The sequence below is a fragment of the Falco punctatus genome (genome assembly GCF_963210335.1).
Source record: "Falco punctatus genome assembly, chromosome: 3".
Classification (NCBI taxonomy): Eukaryota; Metazoa; Chordata; class Aves; order Falconiformes; family Falconidae; genus Falco; species Falco punctatus.
In genome coordinates, this window is record NC_137582.1 from 54,256,889 (window position 1) to 54,276,444 (window position 19,556).

Genomic DNA, 19,556 nt, shown 5'->3' on the forward strand with positions numbered 1-19,556 from the left:
ACCATTTGAGCAGGTGGTGGCCTAACAGACCCGCTGTCTGGATGTGTCTGGTGGTGTGTGTGCTAAACCACTGGGCAGCTCACAGAGCCAAACAGCATGCTCAGGCTGACTGAATTTTGTGAATTTCTCCGCTCTGGTGAGACCCCACCTGGAGTACTGCATTCAGCTCTGGAGTCCCCAACATAAAAAGGACATGGATCTGTTGGAGTGAGCCCAAAGAAGAGCCATAAAGATGACCAAAGGGCTGGAGCACCTCTCCTATGAAGACAGGCTGAAAGAGTTGGGGTTGTCCAGTCTGGAGAAGAGAAGGCTCCCAGGAGACCTTACAGCAGCCTTCCACTGCCTAAAGGGGGCCTGCAAGAAAGCTGGAGAGGGACTCTTTACAGGGGCATGTAGTGATAGGACAAGGGGTAATGGCTTCAAACTGAAAGAGGGTAGAGTTAGGTTAGCTATTAGGAAGGAATTCTTTATGGTGAGGATGGTGAGACAAACTGGAACAGGTTGCCCAGTGGATGCCCCATCCCTGGAAGTGTTCAAGGCCAGGTTGGATGGAGCTTTAAGTAACCTGGTCTAGTGGAAGGTGTCCTTGCCCATGGCAGGGGGGTTGGAACTAGATGGTGTGTTTAAGGTCCTTTCCAACCCAAATTAATCCATGATTCTCTGTTTCTGTGAAACCTCTTGTACAGGAGACCTCACTTGCAACATGCTGTTCAGACTGTCTTACCTTGAGGTGGCTGCAGAGCATACCACAAAACACATCAGAAGGGTGTGACCAGTCCTGTCATGCTTTTCACTGCTAGCACCTGAGCTACATATAGCTCCTGTGGTGAGCAACAGTCTAGCTTTCTGCAGTCCCTTGTGTGCCCTTACTGCTTCTGAATGTAAGCAGCAAAGCAGCAAGGGAATAATCGAGAAAGCCATGTGCAAAGATAAAATGCTGCAGACATAGTTCCTTTTCTGCTTTTTTTTTTTACATAAAATGATCCAGTGTGCATGAAACTCAAGCATGTAATTCATAGTATCTCGTATTTATTTACAGGGCTAATTCAGATTGAGTAACCCAACTCCACATTATATGATGGATGTCCTTTTTTCACAGCTACAGACCCTCACTCAACTACCTGATGGAAACCTGCTCAAGCAGCAGGACCCCAATGTCCCGGAACGTCTGTGCTCTTCCCAAGTGGTATGAAGCAGATGCCATAGACACAGCACCCTTCAAGTGTGTCCAGGAATATTGCAGGTGGGCTAAGGGTTGCATTTTGTGAACCACTGCCCAATGAAATAGTCCCAGTCATTCTAGTTTAATTTACAGCAGACCAGAAAACACAATGGCAAAGAAAACCAGCATAGATATCATTACTGCTCTCTTCCCATCTCTGAATTTAGGATTAGACATTCACACGTTCTTTTTTTTTTTTGTTTTCCTTTCCATAAAGCTTTATTGGTTCAATAAATAGAATAAGTATATAAAAAACATATAAAGAAAAAAAAATACTTCTCAGTTACCTCAGAGGTAGATAGGGCTGACCTTTGTATACAGAGGCCAAAGGATCAGCCTACACATCTCCAATACTACTTTAAAAGATTTATTTCTCCATTCTCCCTGGTGAAGGTACATAGCTGGATTTCCATCAGAGTAAATGGCACTTTCCCCTTGGCTAGCTTCTAAACATGGAAAAAACATAATCCTGATCTCCCATGGTTTGCTCCAGATTTCTTGCATTTATTTGTAGGGACCACCACTGCCAGCCTGTATCTTGTAAATAAATAATTGCACAGAATAATTCCCTCCATCAGAGAACAGTACAATTCTGATAATTTCTTCAGTGATCTGTACCCATCAGTCATTCAAATGTTCATGGATCTAGTCAGCTAAAGAAAAAAAAAAAAAGATGATAAAAAAAAGACATATTTTCTTTAAGGCTGCACTGCCAAGATAAACATTTTGCTCTAAATAGGCAAAATATGCATTTAGTTTTCTCAGCATCTGGATCTAGCACTGCATAGGAATTTCTCCAGCATCTGATATAGACTATAACTATAACACCACACCAACTTTTCAGCTCGCTGAAGTCTTTTAGTCCATTCACCCATACAGGAATGACATCAGTCCCATAACTCTTCCACTTTACCTACTAGGGCATATAAAAAGAGTCCCTGCAGTTCTCAAATGCTAGTTAGGAACTGTATGGTAATGGAGCTGGCTAGGTTGCACAGTGGCTGGTCACTGTGCTGGAAGCTGGTTTTAAATTTGATCCTAACACGGATTGACTGAATTCACCCAGAATATGGACAGGGCCTCATTTATCTGAACTCTGATTTACAGTAAATAGGAAGAACTCACATTTCATTTATATAACTCCCTGAAGATGTATATTATACATAAATTTACTCACCTGTTCCTATTCCTTTTTTTAAACCTTAGCAAAGACAATCTCTCCAAGAATATCTGTTGGAAAGCTTGGTGAAGAAAATAGAAGAACTGATATGTGTAGAGGATTTTTTTAATGTTGAGGAAGCACTTAGCTCAAGCAGTAAACACTTCCATTTTTACTAATAGTATTATTAAGGAGAGTTCATGACATTAAGAAGGCTTTATTATTATAACTTTCCTTGAAGTCACTATTGAGTCAAATACAGCTGCAAAACCTTCAGTGTGTTTGGTACTTACACTTGAATCTTACATTTTTCAGAAGCTTCAACCCAAAGAGAGTAAAAAAGATGACATTCCTATAAAAAGTATGTCAATTAAAATAATCTTCTTTTAATCACCCTCCTATGCAGATCAAAATATGTCCAGTGTGAGCATGAGCTCTATTTTCTCCCCCTACAGGATTTTTTAGACAAGATTTTTAAGCCTTCAGTCTCCACATTTGAAATGCATTTACAGTGTTGATGGTACCCAGCACTATTTACAGGGAATCACAGGGAAATTTAAGCTGGAGGAGAGCTCTGGGCATGACCTAGTCCAACACCCCGCTCAGAGCAAGGCTACATTCCGGGACTGGTCGGGTTGCTCAGGACCTTGTCCGGTCCAGCTCTGGGTGTCTCCGCAGAGAGAGATTTCTCTGCCTCTTTGGGCTCCTTTTCCAGTGCCAAAACACCCTCTCAGTGACAGGTTCTTCCCCTAAGCCTCACTGCACAGTTCCTTGGATGCCTTAGCCTGGTGGCTTGCACAAGGCCTTCTGCCTGCAATGTTGTCGACCACCTTTTCATGCCCAGCTTTGCACCCTTTCACCCAGGCTGCCACGGCACTGTTTTCCAGAGCTTCTGCCATGGTATCTTCCCATTGGTGCTCTCACGCTGTTTCTCCATGCTGTTTCTCTCATGCACCTGCAGACACCAATAGCATTGCTGTGGGGATTCTCATGGGAGGTGCCCTTCTGCTGGTGTGACAATCATCCTTTCTTTCTCCCCTTCTCCTCCTTTCCATTGAACTGAAGCATCTGGGTTACATTAGAGGACCAAAAGTGCGCATGCACAAAGCTCAACTACCAAGAAGCGCAGAGCACCTACTGCTCATCAGTGTGCTCTGACCAGTGCTAACATTCCTTGGCAGGAACAAGGAGCTTGAGCAAGGGCTGGTGGAAACTGGAGCAGGGGTCCTCACACTTTTTAACCAGGGGGCCGGCGCGCGGATGCAGTGGCAGGCAGTCATCTGCGGCTGCTTGGTTTCCCCCCCAACCCCCGGGGGAGGGGGGGGGGGGGCAGAGGGTTCTGTAAATACCGGGGGCTATAGAGTTACTGTGGGAAAATTACTATGGGGGAACCCTGCTGCGTAGGAGAGGACATGCAAAGAGGATGCTCCTCTGGGGACCCTCATCACTTCCCTTCCCAGCTGGCCTGTCAGCAGTTTCCCCTGTACCTTCTTTCTGTCTGTTTCTCCTTTACCTTTATATTTTTTCCCCAAATATAGCTTCCATCATCACAATTGATGTACACCATCAGCTGTGGATGGGCCTTGTTAATACACCTTCATGCATGTGAACCTGTTTCAACACCTTTTGTGTTAGAATTTTTTAGTAAGAATTTCCCTTTCTGCAACTTGTCACTTCTGTCTCTTGTCCTCCTTTTATGCACACCAGAGAAGAGTCAGGTTCTGTGCTCCCTGTAATCCTTTCTCAGGTAATGGAAGACTGCAATCAGACACGCACACAAAAAAAACCTTAAGATTTTCCTTGTACTTCACATCCTCCAGTCTCCTCAATGTCTTAGCAGTCCTCCTCTGGACTCTTTCCAGTTTGTCAACAGCTCTTTCTAGCTGCCCCTAAACCAGATAAAGCAATCCAAGTGTGTCTCATGAGTACTGAGCAGAGTGGAAAATCACTTAGTTTAACCTGCTGGATATATTCTTGCTAATGCAGCCCAGAATGTGGTTACCTTTCTTCTCCATAGGGACACACTGCTGGCACATTTAACTGACTACCAGGACTGCAAGATCCCTTTCCAGGGAACTGCTTCTGCCCCAGTCAACCCCAGCTGGTGCCCATGCATCAGACTATTCTGTCCCAGGCATATTAATTTACCTTTGATTTTGCTGAACTTCACAAAGTTCCTCTCTGCCCATTCATCCAGTTTCTTGAGGTCCCTCTATGGCAGCCCTGCCTTCCAGCACGCCAGCTGCATCCCCCAGACCGATGCCAACCACAACCTTGCAGAGGACTGACTCGTGTATGCCAGCCCATCATCCAGGCTGCTGATGAAGACGATGAACAGGATCAGCTCCAGTGTCAGCCCCCCAGGAACACCAGACTGCTGCCAATTAGTCTTCAAGTCATTAACCACTACCACACATCCCATCCTTATCTACTCAATGAAGCTATGTGGGTACTTTTCTAAGCTTGAGGCGAACATCCACTGCTCTCTACTTAGCCACAAAGCCCAGCATTTCACCACAGAAGCCATTTGGGCTAGTTAAGCACAATTCTCTGTTGGTAAATCCCTTCTGGCTGTTCCCAATCTTCAGAGCAATCTGAGGGTTTTCCTGTTGCTTGAGCATGGTGCCCTTAACACTTTGACAAAGAGCTGAGATTCCTCATTTTCTAGAGTTAATATTCTAGCCTGAGCAAGTTTAATGGTATTGTGAAAGCATGTAAAGATCTTAAAAAGTAAGGACTTAAGGTTTCTTAAATTTTCTACCAAGACTTTCTCAGAAGATGTATAGCACAGCACTTTAAAAAGGGACACATTTCCATCTTCTAAAACAGTGTGTCTGTATTTTGCAAAGCAGGGAGAGATGTTCTTCTTTTAGAGGCTAAGACAATGAACTAAGTGAAATTTTAAGGGCCACATCCTCAGTTGTTTACAGCAACCCATACCCTTCAGCTTCAGTGTAAACGCACTAGTTTATGCCAAAGGAGGATCTGAGCTCCAGTTTCTATTTCCAGCTCCATTTTGCTCATGTGAATGCAGCAGTTAATTCAGAACATATGGAAGAGGTGGGGGAGGGAGTTCCTGCTCACACAGCTCATGCAGCTAGATTGAGCCTTGCTAAAACTTAAAAAAACCACAGTACATACAGTCACTGTCCTGCATTTTTTATATGAATTACATTGTATAAGAAAATTTGAGTGTTAAAATTTAGTAGCATGGCAGTTATGCTATGCAACACTTCACCTGACTGGGAATACAGTTATTTCCATTTTCATAGTAATGGGATGTTGTATCCCAAGATGTGCTGGGAGAAAACACAGTAATAGGATTTTATGTGAACACCTGGAGGACCAATTTATACAATGGAACTGAATCAGAATTATTCTATTAAATGCAAATCATTAACATTGTAAACAATACAAATAGAGAGTAAACCAAAACTGAATGTGAAATAATGAGAGAAAAATGGGCTTTACAGTGCTCAAAACACACAGGTCAGATCATGCAGCTTCCACAGCAATTTTACAGCAGAAATGTGATTTTTTTGTTATAGCAAAAACAACTTCCATCTGATTGCCTGGGAGAGATGAATTGCATTACTGAGCATGGTCTCTAGGTCCATGGAAGTACTCCTAACTCTTATTTACCTCCCTTACTTCCTCCTGGAATCAACTGAAAGTATGAATACTGTACAGCTTTTTGGATCTGAACTGTGGCAATTGAATCCCTTCCACAAGAGCTCTTGAATTGCAAGCTCTTTCTCCAGAAATAAAAAGGAGTATATCATAAGTGAAAATGAGTGCAGTTTATATTTCATGATCCTTACTTAGACATGGCCCATTCCCGTGCTCTCACAAAGAAGCTAGAATGTTTAGCCAAGCAAGATGGTAGGAGCAATGTAAAGGCAAAAAAAAAAAAAATAAAAATCTCAAGTTAGGAACAAATACAGAGAGAAAAGGAGCTAAGTGCTTATAAATACCTATTTCCTACAGCAACACTGTAACCCAGGTACAAAGCTGCTTACTTGTGTTTTTTACTGTGTTTTCATTGCATCTGCAGGGGCAGGAATGCAGGAAAAGAGTTGCCAAACTGACGCTGTGCCCTGAAGTTTCACTACAGCCCTGTGCTGGGTTGTCTCAAGTGGAGTGCTTGAATTGTAGACGTGCAAAACACAGTTCCCCTCAGGTACTGCTCACATTTGTAAGAACTGCAGAAATGTGATCACCTTAGGAAAGATTTGGGGTTTCTTTTTTATTATTATTTTTTTTTAAGCACTCCCAACCTAGATTTAGGTGCCTAACTTTAGACACTAAATGAGTTTCAAGATGTCAGCTTTCATGCCCAGCTTGAATGCTTCTTTTGCAATAATATATTTAGCTGGGTCAAATGTATCCCTGAAGTAATCTGGTTTATTGTGCTTACTGTCTGTTTAACTTTTATTTTCTGATTATTTCTTTTTTGGTTTACCTTTGCTTTTCTACCCTGTGGTAAATAAACAACCCTTTTATCGAAGATAGCTGGAATTGAATGTGAAGACTCGTATGTATTGCTCACTGAGGTTGCCTTAGAGCAAAGGGAACTACCTCACTTTTTCTCTTCTCTCACCAACCACTCTTGTAATAGTGCAGAGTACTGTTATTGTCATGGCATGACTAGGGAAACAACCAAAGAGACATTTTAGCAGACAGGATAACAACTTCTGAGGAACTTGGGCCCTATTTCTGTCTTTAATGCATCCATTTTCAACCCCTTGCTGGGCTTTCACCAGATGCTTTTTCCAAATCTCATGAGTTATGGGGCTTCCCTACATAAGAGGCAGCTCAAAATTCACTGCTATCTTCTTTCTCCAGGGAACCCTGGAACAAATAAGATTCAAAGACAACATTCAGTCAGACACAAATTAGTTTGGGGTTGGTTTGAGATTTGGCTTGAGGGCTGAACCAATTCTTCCTGCATCCCTGCTAAGCCAGGTTGTTCATCTCTCATTTTAAACTCTAGGTACTTCGCAGCGGTGTGGTATGCACTGCTTCCTGTCAAGCTGATATGAAAAGACTTTCATATCTGAAAAACATTCAGATACAAAATCACCAGGAAATTTGGAAGACAGAAAAATTCCAGCTTTACAAATATTCTCCCAGAAGGGTCTGCTGCTAAACTGAGATCTATTTGTTTATCGCTTTTTTTAACTCTCTATGGGAGACATAGCACTGGGACAATGAGCCATACAGATAATGAGCTGGGAAGAAGAAATGCTGTAAGAAATATCCCCAGCTTCAGTGGATGTAATCTCTCACTATATATTTTTTTCTTAACACATTTGTTATATCAAAGGCTGTAACTTAAAGAGCACTGGATTTCAAGACCTCAGAAGACTACATTTATTAATAACAATATATTAATAATAGCTATTCCATGGGCTGCAGAATTCATGAAACCAGATTTCCTGTGAGTTTTTGTTCTTTTACCCTCATGTCCATCCCACTACAGGTGCCCCCAGGCAGACTCCGTCTTTTATGATACCTCTATAACTTGCAAAAGATTATACACCCTACAGTCACTTTGGAGCTAAGGTCAATCAAATAAGTTTTCTACATTCCCAGATAAACAAACACACAAACATGCATAATACATAGAAAAAGGCTCCAAGGGAAAGAAAATCTTGGAGTCATTCACGCCAGACTGGGGTAAATCCTATCATTGACCACCAGAGTCTATCACACCAGCTGAAAGAACAATCTGCATAGGGAAAAAATTAGTCAGTAATAAAGGCAGGTTTATAAAATCCAGATCTTCTTTCATCAAGCACTGTTATATTTAAAACACTGTCAGCTGCTAAGACATACTGTGGCTCCATTTCTGGTGAAACTAAAGGAATGCCAGAGCAATTGCAGTAATGTATAGGAAAAGTGCTAATTTAGGAGGACAAGACCATACGGAATGAAGCAGCTTCACTAGCAAAGGTAAAAACTTCCATTCTTGTCAGCCTCAGAGCATAACCTCAGTCCCATCAGAACCAGTTCCATTAATGCCTTTAATTTAGTAGGAACCATCAGCGTTCAGCTAGGTCAATGAAAAAGATACCTGTATAAATTGTATTAAGCTGATACAAATTTTCACCTGCTCAGATTTTATAGCCTTAGTAGTAAATCCCACTGTAGGTATGCAGTATTTTTATGAATCAGAATTTTGCCATGGTTTAGTGGTGGGAGACAGGGTTCACTCATGGTTAAAAGTCACTGAGATCCAACATCAATTAAGAAAGTCAATGTGGAAAGTTAATAGTGCCCTACTTGGGTCTCTTAATTATTTAAAAACTTAGACGTAGGGCTCTCTGTCCTCCTCAAAAACACACATCAAACAGATTTCATAAACTTGCAATAGGGCTGGGAAAATCCCTATTCCCTATCCAAATTCCTCTTGGAAGTACTTTAATTTCTGTTTAGCTTCCAGTATCAGAATCTTGTGAAAGCACCCTGTAATATGCATATCTGTAATTCTCTTTTGACATGAATATTTGTATTAAAACCCTCAAGTTCTTTCCAAATTCAACACTAGTAATCCTAAAATACATCTGAAGTTACAGAGGACAGCAGCTAGTTCAAAACTCAGAAATATAGTGGTATTTTAAGTGGCATTATCATTGCCTTAGGGAATAAAAACATCCCTCTTTCCCTCTTTTCAGAATCAGCAGTTCCTTATCTAACTGAGACTCCAGTGGGTAGTGCATGGCCACCTTTTGGCATCCTTTGCTTGATGTTACACGGAGAGGGGTATTTGCATGATCACTCATGTCACTTTCATAAATACCAATTTCATGCTTCTCCATGTGACAGCAGGTGTAATAGTGAAATGGAGAACTTCAAGACTTGGGACATATGAGAAAACCCAAGATATTACAGAACTATTCACTTGTGGGTTGGTTTAGTTTTTTTCCCCTGAGAAATTTCTTCAGTGTCCAGTTGTGAAAGACTTTTCCTAGACCTTTCTAGATCTATTTCTTTGGCTGCAGCTTTTTGCCCTGTGATAAGAGAAAGCACTTTCCCAGCATGTCTAAGTGAGAAACTCTTCTGTCTTCATGTCATTACAAAAAAACTGTAGCAGAACCCATTGATGTTTAAATTTGGAATGAGTTAGCAGAAAAGCACCACTGCTAAGTGTATTTTTCCCCTTTTGTCAGATGATAAAACAGAAATACTCAAAATGGCAGAGAGTCCAAGATTGGATTGCTGGTTGTGGCAGTTTTCTCTGAAGCGTCCAATATAAAAATAACATCTCTTCTTCATGAACCTACTGTCCCATTATCATGGCACTCCTTGCAATTGGGAAGATTTCTGTGTTCAGGCAACATGCCAGCTGAAGTTGGCTAAGGGAAGTGCAACTGTTCCTAAGAAACCATTAACACACTCCAGAGTGTTCATTTGCCAGCCAACATATACATATAATGTGTAGCTGAAAAGCTTTCAGGCTAGGAATATTTTTGAGTGCTTCCGAATAAAACTACACAACTGTACTTGCCAGTGTAAATCTAGATGTGGGTCAGCTGCACTGTACACAGTGGGGCTGAAGCAAGCATCACTTGCGTGACACCACAGAGGTGAGAGGAACCCCACTGAAATCTCTGCTTTGTACAAAATCATCACATGTACGTGAATTCACATACATGCAACTGCGCCGATAAAGTTAGATCCCATCAACATTTTTGAACCACATATGCATCGGTTTTGATTTTTCATCTGACTTTGCGGGACACTGCTCTCTCTGGAATATTCAGGTGTTTGGTCCCTGGGACATTACGTGAGTCCCAGTAATATTAGTATCTCATTTTTTGGCTCATTTCCCAATTTACTATCTCCCCAACAAACCTAAAAATTGATCACTTTGTGATAACTGTGCACCTACACTAAATGGTCTCCTTCAAATCACCCACCCCTGCATGAAGTGCCATTAGCAGCAGCAGACACCACTCTGATGGAGACTGGTTTTTATCAGAGGAGGGTAGACTTCTTATTTACTTCAGGCACAGCAGTGCTCTCTGTCCTAATGCTCCCACTTTCGCTACTACCAAGAAAAGTTAGGATTGGCATTGAGGGTAATGACTGACAGAACATGCCAAGTTAATACCAATAACTTAGCAGCAGGATGCGAGCAGGATGGTAGGCTCTAACCTAAAAGGTACATAGCTCCTGCTACAAATGGTAATACTCTCTCCTACATAAGGGAGCTGTGGCCATCATTCTTACAGTATGCCTTTCTTGGTTTCTAACTGTACTGGCACTATATGATATTATACCTTGGTCCAAGAAATGATATTTCAGATCTCCTGAATGTCCAGAAGGAATCAGTGAAGAGGTGAATATTCTGGTATTCTCTTTCACTGCTTCCATGGCTTCACAAAAGATGCCATAACAAAACCATATATAAGCCGTGTTCTAGTCCCAGTTGCTTTCATCTTTTCATCCCATTCCCTTTCTCTCTGTTGTTTTAGCAAGACTGCAAAGTCTTTGATGGGAGAACATCTCTTCCTATGTGCTTGTGCAATAAAGAGAAATGGGCTCCTATCCCAGCTGAAATCTCTGGATGCTGTTTTAGACCATTGAATGCTTTTGGATCTTGGCCCAAAACAGATAGCAGCGTACACAAGGCTGTAACAGCCTAGCTCTGCCTTGTTCTTTCTCACATTTAGCAGTTTCCTTGACACTAGATCTGATAATTATTGAATGAAAGGCCTCTTCCACTCTCATCCCCCAGCAGCCATTATCTTAATTACAGTTAAGCTGGAATCGGTCACAAAAATCCCACAAAAATCAACAACATCAAGATACACCTTCAGCACGCAGAGCTGCAACCACGTTAAGTCGAGTCTGAGGTGTTATGGAAATCACCTCAGCATATTTCACCTGTGCTTCCAGTGAAGTCCATTCAACTTTTGTAAAGCATGAATTGTATAAAACATGTTAGGTTGAAGGAGGTTATAAGCATGGTAAAATCACAATTTTTTTGTGAGGGGTGAACTTTAAAACATGACCAGGTGGAGTTTTTTCTTTCACCAGTCAGTAAATAACTTAGAGCCCATTCACTTCTGGTGACTGGTATCTAAAAGGAAAGCTGCACATGAGAAGTGAAGAGTACAATCATCTGGCAGATACGGATTCACAGGGATATTTTAATTTTCCAGCAAGAATAAGAAACTGGTTAGCAGGTTGCATATTTATGCTTCCATATTCCATACTTGCAGGAGCAGTACGGACCCAGATACAGCACTATTACATGGTTTATTCTGACAATACAATATGTAATGAATGAAAGAACTTGTTACCAAGGAGATAATTGGACTTGAACAGTAAGAGTATCTCAATGTGCCAATTTTCAGCATCAGTTTTTCTTTTGCTGTGGCTGTGAATTGTAGCTGGCCATAGTCATTTTTATTATAGCAAATTAAGGTCTTTTTATCTTATTTTTGTGTGCCAGATTCCATAGCCTAATAGATTACTCCAAGAGGGATCTTATGCAAGGCTTGACCTGCTATATATTAATGATATTTATTTTTTAATAAGTAAAACAATTAAAAAATAGAGTATCAGTAAGGAAAGACAGTTTACAGATAGGTCAAAAAAGATCAAGGTCAAACTAATAACAGTCCAGATATCCTCACAAGAAAAATTCAAAGAGTGTGTACAAAATCTTTTGCAGGAGGCAGGAATGGTATATATTGATGCCATGTAGTGAAAGGACTCCTGGCCACGTGTCTGGCCAAACTTCATTATCATGTTAACCTCCAGTATTATTACTTTGAACTCTAGCATCCTCTACTTAAATATTTTTCTAGGCCTCTCTGATAACCACTTTTAGCATATTAACTGTAGATGAGATCGCTTTGACTTTTTTCCTTCTCTTTTTTTCAAAACCATCTTCAAAACAACAAACTTCTGAGACATGCATATCACATAAAGCATAACAAATTGATTAAATTGCCTTCTTCTCAGTCTATATCAAAGCACAAAGACTAAGTATATATGACAATTACTTTTAATCTTTAGTTGATGTTTGATATTTGGCTGCTAACCACACAGAAGGATGTCCCCATTTGCCTTATTGTTTCCTGTCCTACTTGTTGAAGGTGAAGTAATCAAAAGCACCATTTTTTTCATTACTAGTTGCAGCCTGTATCCTACACTTCAATGTTCCTAAATTTATATATCAGTGAATTCCCCACATGCACACACAGGTTGGGAACAACTGAAGAGAACGGCCTAAAGGTTTGTCTTTAGTTAGCACCTTAGAAATTTTGTCGTGCCTTGCTGAAGTTTCTAGGAATGTATTTTTAAATGTTGGTTGCAATCAAGGCTCTGCATGATCATCTCCCACTACTACGAGTGCCAGCTGAAGACATTTCCCTCCTCAAGGGCTCCCACTGTCCCCTTGAAGACTGACAGTCCTTCAGATCCAGTGGATAAAATGATCGTGCAAGTCCTCCTTAATCAGTTGCAGTCTGAAAATGCCATGCTGGTAAGTGCTGGTAAAATGAGCAAGACAGCCCAGCTCCTTCCAGCTGCAGAAGGTAAGCAGTGTTCCCTGGAGCAGCTTGCTGGTGGCCCTGGGAGAAACAGCCCCTAGAGTAACCTGGAACTTACGAGTAGCCATCAGAGCAAGGAGCAGAGGATGGGAGGCTCTGCCAGTGCATCTCTGTTCACAGCTGGCACTGTGCACCTTCTCACCATGCTGGGGTCATTAATTCAGATTTATTTCCAGCCTCTAGGAGGTTGTTCTAAGTTTCAGAAGTCCAATGGTTTTTCTTTTCTTTTTCTGAAGATTCACTGTCAGTCATCCAGATGCAGAACTGAAGTCAAATGTCTCTTTTGTTCAGAGAAGAAAGATCCACACTTTCTGCAAAGCTTTCCCAGTACTGCCATGCTACGAAAATACCTATAATTTTCCTGAATACTTGTTTCTCAGCCAGTTTCTCTCCTGTCTCATAGTTTCATCCAGTTTCGCCTCCTCCCATAGCTTCCTCCAATAAACTGGTAACATCACAGTATCATTTCCTAACTGTAGAAAACTGTTTATTATAGGACATTGGCTTTGTAAGGCATAGAAATGCAGTAAACAGCTGTGGAGTCCGGCACAGGGACTGGTCCGTCCTCTCCCCAGAGGAGGTACCAAGAATAAGTAGACAGAGCATCATTTAGTTCACTCACCACAATTCCTGTATCCTTACGCACTAACAGAAGAGCAGCACATAGGGAGAGCACGTTTTGCTCTGCAAAGAGATGTGATAGCATATATACTCTCTAGAGGCTTACTGGAGGCAGAACACTTCTTAGTGCTCTCTGTCCCATGTTTGAGGGTACATTCTGTATGACAAACAATGGATACAAATACTTAACCATTTGGTTTGGTTTGGTTTGAAATTCTATGCCATGTCAGATGGTGGGACATGTTTGGCATGGTCTGAATGCAACAGAGGAACCAGAGCTAAGCAGAAACCTCTGCATACTCAGAAATTATGTTCACACCTCCACAGACCTTGACAGCTTCTGTTTATTTTACTTTCAAGCTTGTTAAGGTAGATGGGAATAAGTTCCTTGCCAAGACAAAACCTGTTAACTGGGGTCATTCTATCACTGCTTTATTGTCTTGAGTACCCACTAATCTTCAAGCAGCTTCACAAATGTGTCCCATTCCATAGCTATGGAAACCTAACTAGCCAGTGAGTCTTCAAGTGATAAAGATGGGAGAGACAAATAAAGATGATATGACTTCATTATTTTTTCTCTCCGGATTCATAATAGTGAAACTGAGACAAGAATTTAAGAGAGTGAAGGGGTTTTTCTTTGATTTTTCTAATGCAGGAGTTTCACATCCTCTTCATCAGTTAAATGGCTAAGAAAAATAGGTTGTTGGGTTGTCAATGTACTTATGAGAGAGCTGCAAAGAATATTCAGTTTCACGAAAGAACATTGGTCATCATTTCTGATGAAACGGAATTAAATTGTGGTCTGCATTGAAGGCATCAATTAAGAAATAAAAATGTGGAAATTCATGCAGAAAATACTAGTATCAACATTAGCATGTTGAAGAATGCAATGATGCAGAGACTCTGTACAGACACACAAATACGATATAGTCTCTGCAGAAACCTCTTATTGTCCCAATGCAAATTAAAGAGAGATTGGAGGACTGTGTGATGTAGAAGTAACAGTAAAATGGGGGTAGTCTAGTAATTCTAATTCCAAAATGAAATCTGGGAAAACTTGGTTTCTAGTAAATTTAAATGTTCTATTTGATGAAAGTAAATTATTCTGATTTTAGCTATTTTTAGTTTCTGTTAACAGCAGGGGAAAAAACAAACCTCAACATGAAAATGTGTTTAGTTCCTCTCTGATTTCCAGTTCTTGGTCAAACTGCACTATTAAAACTTTGCTCAACCAACAAGCCTCTCTTCTCTCCTCCATTTCGGCCTCCTTTTCCCCCAAGTCAGTAATTACCCTGACAGTTACCTCCCATTCTTCTCCCAGGTATTTTCTCAAGGCTTGTCCACACTACAGAAATTTATGATACAAAGAGCTGTGCTGGGCTTCTAAGGATGCTTGTAAAACACTTCACATCCATACGCCAACGTGCTCCAAGTGGTTTGTATTTCTGCCAAAAAACACTTGGATTTTTCTTGTGTTCAGCAAGGGCTAATCTTGGCTCGAGGCCAGTAGGGACAGCACTAAAGGAGATAGGATGCAGCACTCATGCTGCAGCCCTACAGAGGCACTCTGTACATTCCCAGAATCCACCCTCTGTCAGAGCTACGCTGGGAACTGTGAGATGGCTGCCCAAAGGGCTCCACAGCTGAAAAGCTTTGGGGATGTGAGCAGAAATGCTCTTACTCAGAGCAGCAGTCAGCAGGATACCGCTGGATGTAACAACTGGTCTGCATTTAAACCAAGGAATCAGGATAAGCTTAATAAGAACCTTTCTAATTATTACAGTATTAGTAAGGAAGTGAGAAAATGACACAGGTAATAGAAACGATTGCTGCTGTTCACCCCCCCTGCCCTGCCTGTCCTCCTCAGCCTTGCATGCCTAGCTCTCCCTACTCTCCTTTCAACCAGGATCTAGGAAAGCAACACAAAGAAAAGGAGGGGGACGGGGACTCATTTTCAGAATAGCAGCAAAGACCCCCTCTGCAAACTGTGACTGGACATATAAAAGATACAGCCGGCAGCCTACACTGCTTTGCTGAAATAATGAGACTAGAGTTGTAGAAGCAAGCTACCTAAAATGGGCATTATTAGTTTTCTTTATTAGGGACTGGGTGGGCGAGCAAGGACGAGCAGCTTTTCCCAGTGCTTTGTTCCTGTCACTTGACAGCTTTTTTGTCCTTGAGATATTCTCTTAAGGGGCAAGAAGTGCATGCAGCTCCAAGTCACTCCAGGGTGGGGAGAGGAGGGTGAAGCTTAGTGTATCAAGGGAAACATGTCCACAGCAAATTTGATTGTTTAAAAATAATCTAGAATAATTCTGTCAGGAAAGTAAAATTTAATTGTAGAGAAGAACTGAAACTTAAAGTGGAAGGGATTTAAAGCATCATTACTAAATTCCCCACATAACACATTAGGCACAGCACAGGGAATCCTGATTTAACCTAACGATGAGCAGAATGACCAGATTTTAAAAGTGAAATAATGGAATTCCCGTGGGGGAAGGAGCTGGGTTTGGTTACAAAGATTTGGATTGAAAAGCAGTGAAAAAAAAAAAAAGACAAGACATCTAGTTTCACTCCACCTTTGCTGCACTGCTCTACCTGTCCTCCACTCTATTTGTGAGAGACGCAAATTCCTCACTGGGTAATCCCCGTGACAGTGAGCAACAAACAGCCATGTTGATGAGGGCAGTCAGCAATGCTGGGATTTCTGTATCGATAAGATTAGCTGGAGGAGAGGCAGAGCCAAGCAGGGATCCAGTTTGCCCATCAAAAGAACCCCCTGTCCTAGAGCTGGTGGCTGCACAATGTGGGGACAAGATACACTGGTCGATACCGTCACACACACACACGCTCACGTATAGTCAGACCCATGTCCTCACTCTGTTGTACAGGGCATTCCCCTACAAAAGACTTATTTCACTAAGATGGCTAATAGATTCATCATATTCTTTCTGTGATAACTATCAGAAAGTCTCAATCTCATGTGTGCTGACATCTTGCGTCAATCTCAACCATCCTGAGATTTTTCACAAAGCAAATCTACTGGGGTTTGGCCAACCCTACTTAGTATCCCTGCCTGAGGGCATGGGACATCTTCACCTTAGCAGCAGCTTCTTCTTTCCCACATCATTTGAAGCAAGGCCTGCTGACCTAGCAGGTTGTCTGTTAGCTGAAACAATCATCCCTCAAGGAAAGCTTTCTTTTTCCTCTTCCTTATGTTCCCCTTCTCAGATGAGCCTCTCCTCCCAGGCTCTCAATTAACATGAGCACTCTCATTTTCTCCAAAATCATTGCTCCTTGTTCTCCTACACAGGAGAAGTCCAAGACTGGTGGCAGTGAACACCTTCAGATAGTTTACATACCTTCTACTATCCACCGCTTGAATTAGTTGCATGGGATATTTGTACATCTCAGATGATAAGATTTTTCCAAGCAGGAACACAATTTTTATGTGTTTTTTTTCTCCTCTAAAGTTCCTCAGTTGTACATAAATAATGAAAAACCTAAACCCTCTACAGTGAACTGGGGCAATTTAATAGTCAAAAAGAGTAAGTCCAGGCTTGAAATAAGGCAGATGTACAACAGATGTAAAACACGTGAGAGTGATGGGACAGGCTGGAAATATGATGGTGAGCTCACAGGTATGTGGCACCTCTGAGACTCATTTGGTATATAATAACATACTAATGCCATCCTAGAAAAAGACTATTAGGGTCCTTAAAAACGTACATAGGCACTACATTTTGCCGTCTTGCCTCCTGTCTGTCAAATCCAAACCTTACTCTCTGTTCCTCAGGTCATTTCTATCTGTCCAAGGAAACAGAAACAATAGTATTAATGTTCACAACAGTAACAATAGTCTCAAGTAGTTTTCTCATTTCAAGGCTTAATCGCTGTAACCATTTTTTTAAGTCTCACTAATATCCATGTTGCTTCCATTTGCTGGAGAAGATGTTACTGCTGAAATCATACTTGCTGAGAAGTGGTCTAAACACCCCTGTTTGAATATATTTGTGTCCCACTTCTTTGCTGCACTGATCCTCAGGTCTGCTTCCTGCTCTTTTATCTGACTTCAGTATTCGGCCACCACCTACTCTCAGTATGTAACATCGGCTTCAGTACCCCAGACCTCCCATTACTTCGACTGTGCTCGATATGATGCTCCAAACACATGCCAAGTGCATGCAGGGCTCTTAGAGACCATCTTGTTCATTTAAGTTATCCTAATGGTTCTTTTCTGTTAAGACATGGACTTAGGCAATGAAGGTATCTACACATGATGACTACAATGTAAGCTACCGAGTGCCACAAGCTCACCATGCCACTCACCATTTTTGTGGCGTTTCTTCCCTTTCCCCTCCTTCGTTACTACTCAGGAACCACACCGCACTCAGTATTTTGGCAAGGTTTCTGAGGAATCGTGTCTCTTGTGTGAACTGGGTTGCATGCGGAACATTACCAGCAGTCACTCAGCATAATGAATTATAATTAACAATAAAACTTCTCTGGACTGAAATGTTACTGTTCTGGAAAAATGCTGTTCTGCTTCAACAGGGTGAAATGAAAAGCAAAAAGAAAGTGAACACCAATGTTTTTGATTGCACCAACTGCTCCCTGCCAGCAGGTAAGGCTCACCCAGGTAAGCTGCTGATTTCTTCCACACTTTCAAAGCTGAAATGTCTTCACGGAAACTTCAACAAAGGCCAAGTCTGTAATATTTCTCATTCAACCCAGCACTGTCTCAGAATGGTGTCTGACAGATACAGAAGTGGCGAGCTGGAAGAAGGCTCTATTTTAAGCTGCATTTTGAACATCAAATGTCATTATAAAAGTTGAAGATGATCAGTAAAGACTACTCACATTAAACATCCAGAAAACTTTGCTCAAAAAGTAAAAAGCACCTTGAAATTACACATGTCTTCCAGGGGCAGTGAATGCCATGCAGTAAACGTTTCTTCACATTTATCTGAAGATACAGGTGAAAGAGAAGGAAATTAAAATCAAGATATAGGTCATTTCAATGTTCACAGTATCAAGGAATCTAGTTATGTAAATCTGACCCAGTAACAACATTACTACACTTCTTGAAAAGCGAAAGTTTAGATTCAAAGTTCAGACAAAAGTGGATTCTTCTCTCATTGTGAACAACAGGGAGTCAGAGAGGATACAGTTTTCTGTTTCCTTTCCAGAAATCTCCAAAGCTGTATCAAGAACAAAACTGAAACAATTATAAAATTTTAGGAGCCTGGTATAAACTTCCTCAAACCAAAGTATTTTTATATTAATAAATACTTACGAAACAACAAAGGGAGAAGAGGGTAGAGTGCTGATTATATAGCTACACATAAACAGTGATTTATACCTTTAATAGCTAATCTACTGTGCTACTAGCCCCTAGGAAACTTCCAACAAGCATACTTGGAGACCACCATTCTACAAGGCCTGGCTGGAACTTGGCTTTGGTGCTAGGATGCCCTATGTTCTTACACCAAAATTGTCTTGGAGAGTAATGTAGTTTGCAAAATGCAGCGCAGAATTCTTCCTGATAGACCATCAGACTAACATCAGCTTATCCCAGCTAACTTCAAACTCCTCTGCTCCTTTTTACAAGGGAAACAATATGCTTCTCAGAAAACATTATGCTGTTAGAACATTGTTTCCCTGAAGACACTCTGAGGGTCACCATGAAGGATGCTGTATCAGTACGGCTGTCTTTGTAAATGTGTTTGGATCTCTGAGTGTCCCAGGCAAACTCAATATTTGATTAAAAAAAAAAGATACTCAGTTATCTGAGTGTGGACCCACTGGCTCAGTAAAACAAAATGCCAAAACAATGTTGTCTCAGTTACTGGAGGACTGCACAAATGCCTTCCAAGGACACAAGAAAGAGCAGCAGTCCTCAGAGAAGCTAGAGGCATAGTTCTCATTTTAGAATCTATCTTTTTACATCTCTCCCACATTTACTACTGACATTAGAAAAAAAGGA

At 41.3% G+C, this 19,556-nt stretch overlaps 1 long non-coding RNA gene across 1 annotated transcript in view; it reads right to left on the reverse strand.

Moving 5' to 3' along the window:
• Positions 1-4,839: 4,839 nt before the first annotated feature.
• Positions 4,840-19,556, reverse strand: part of LOC308061686 — a 46,057-nt gene continuing 31,340 nt past the window's right edge. Inside the window, exon 3 of the long non-coding RNA XR_013927321.1 lies at positions 4,840-18,536. This is a non-coding gene — a long non-coding RNA (uncharacterized lncRNA). The remainder of the gene's footprint in view (positions 18,537-19,556) is intronic.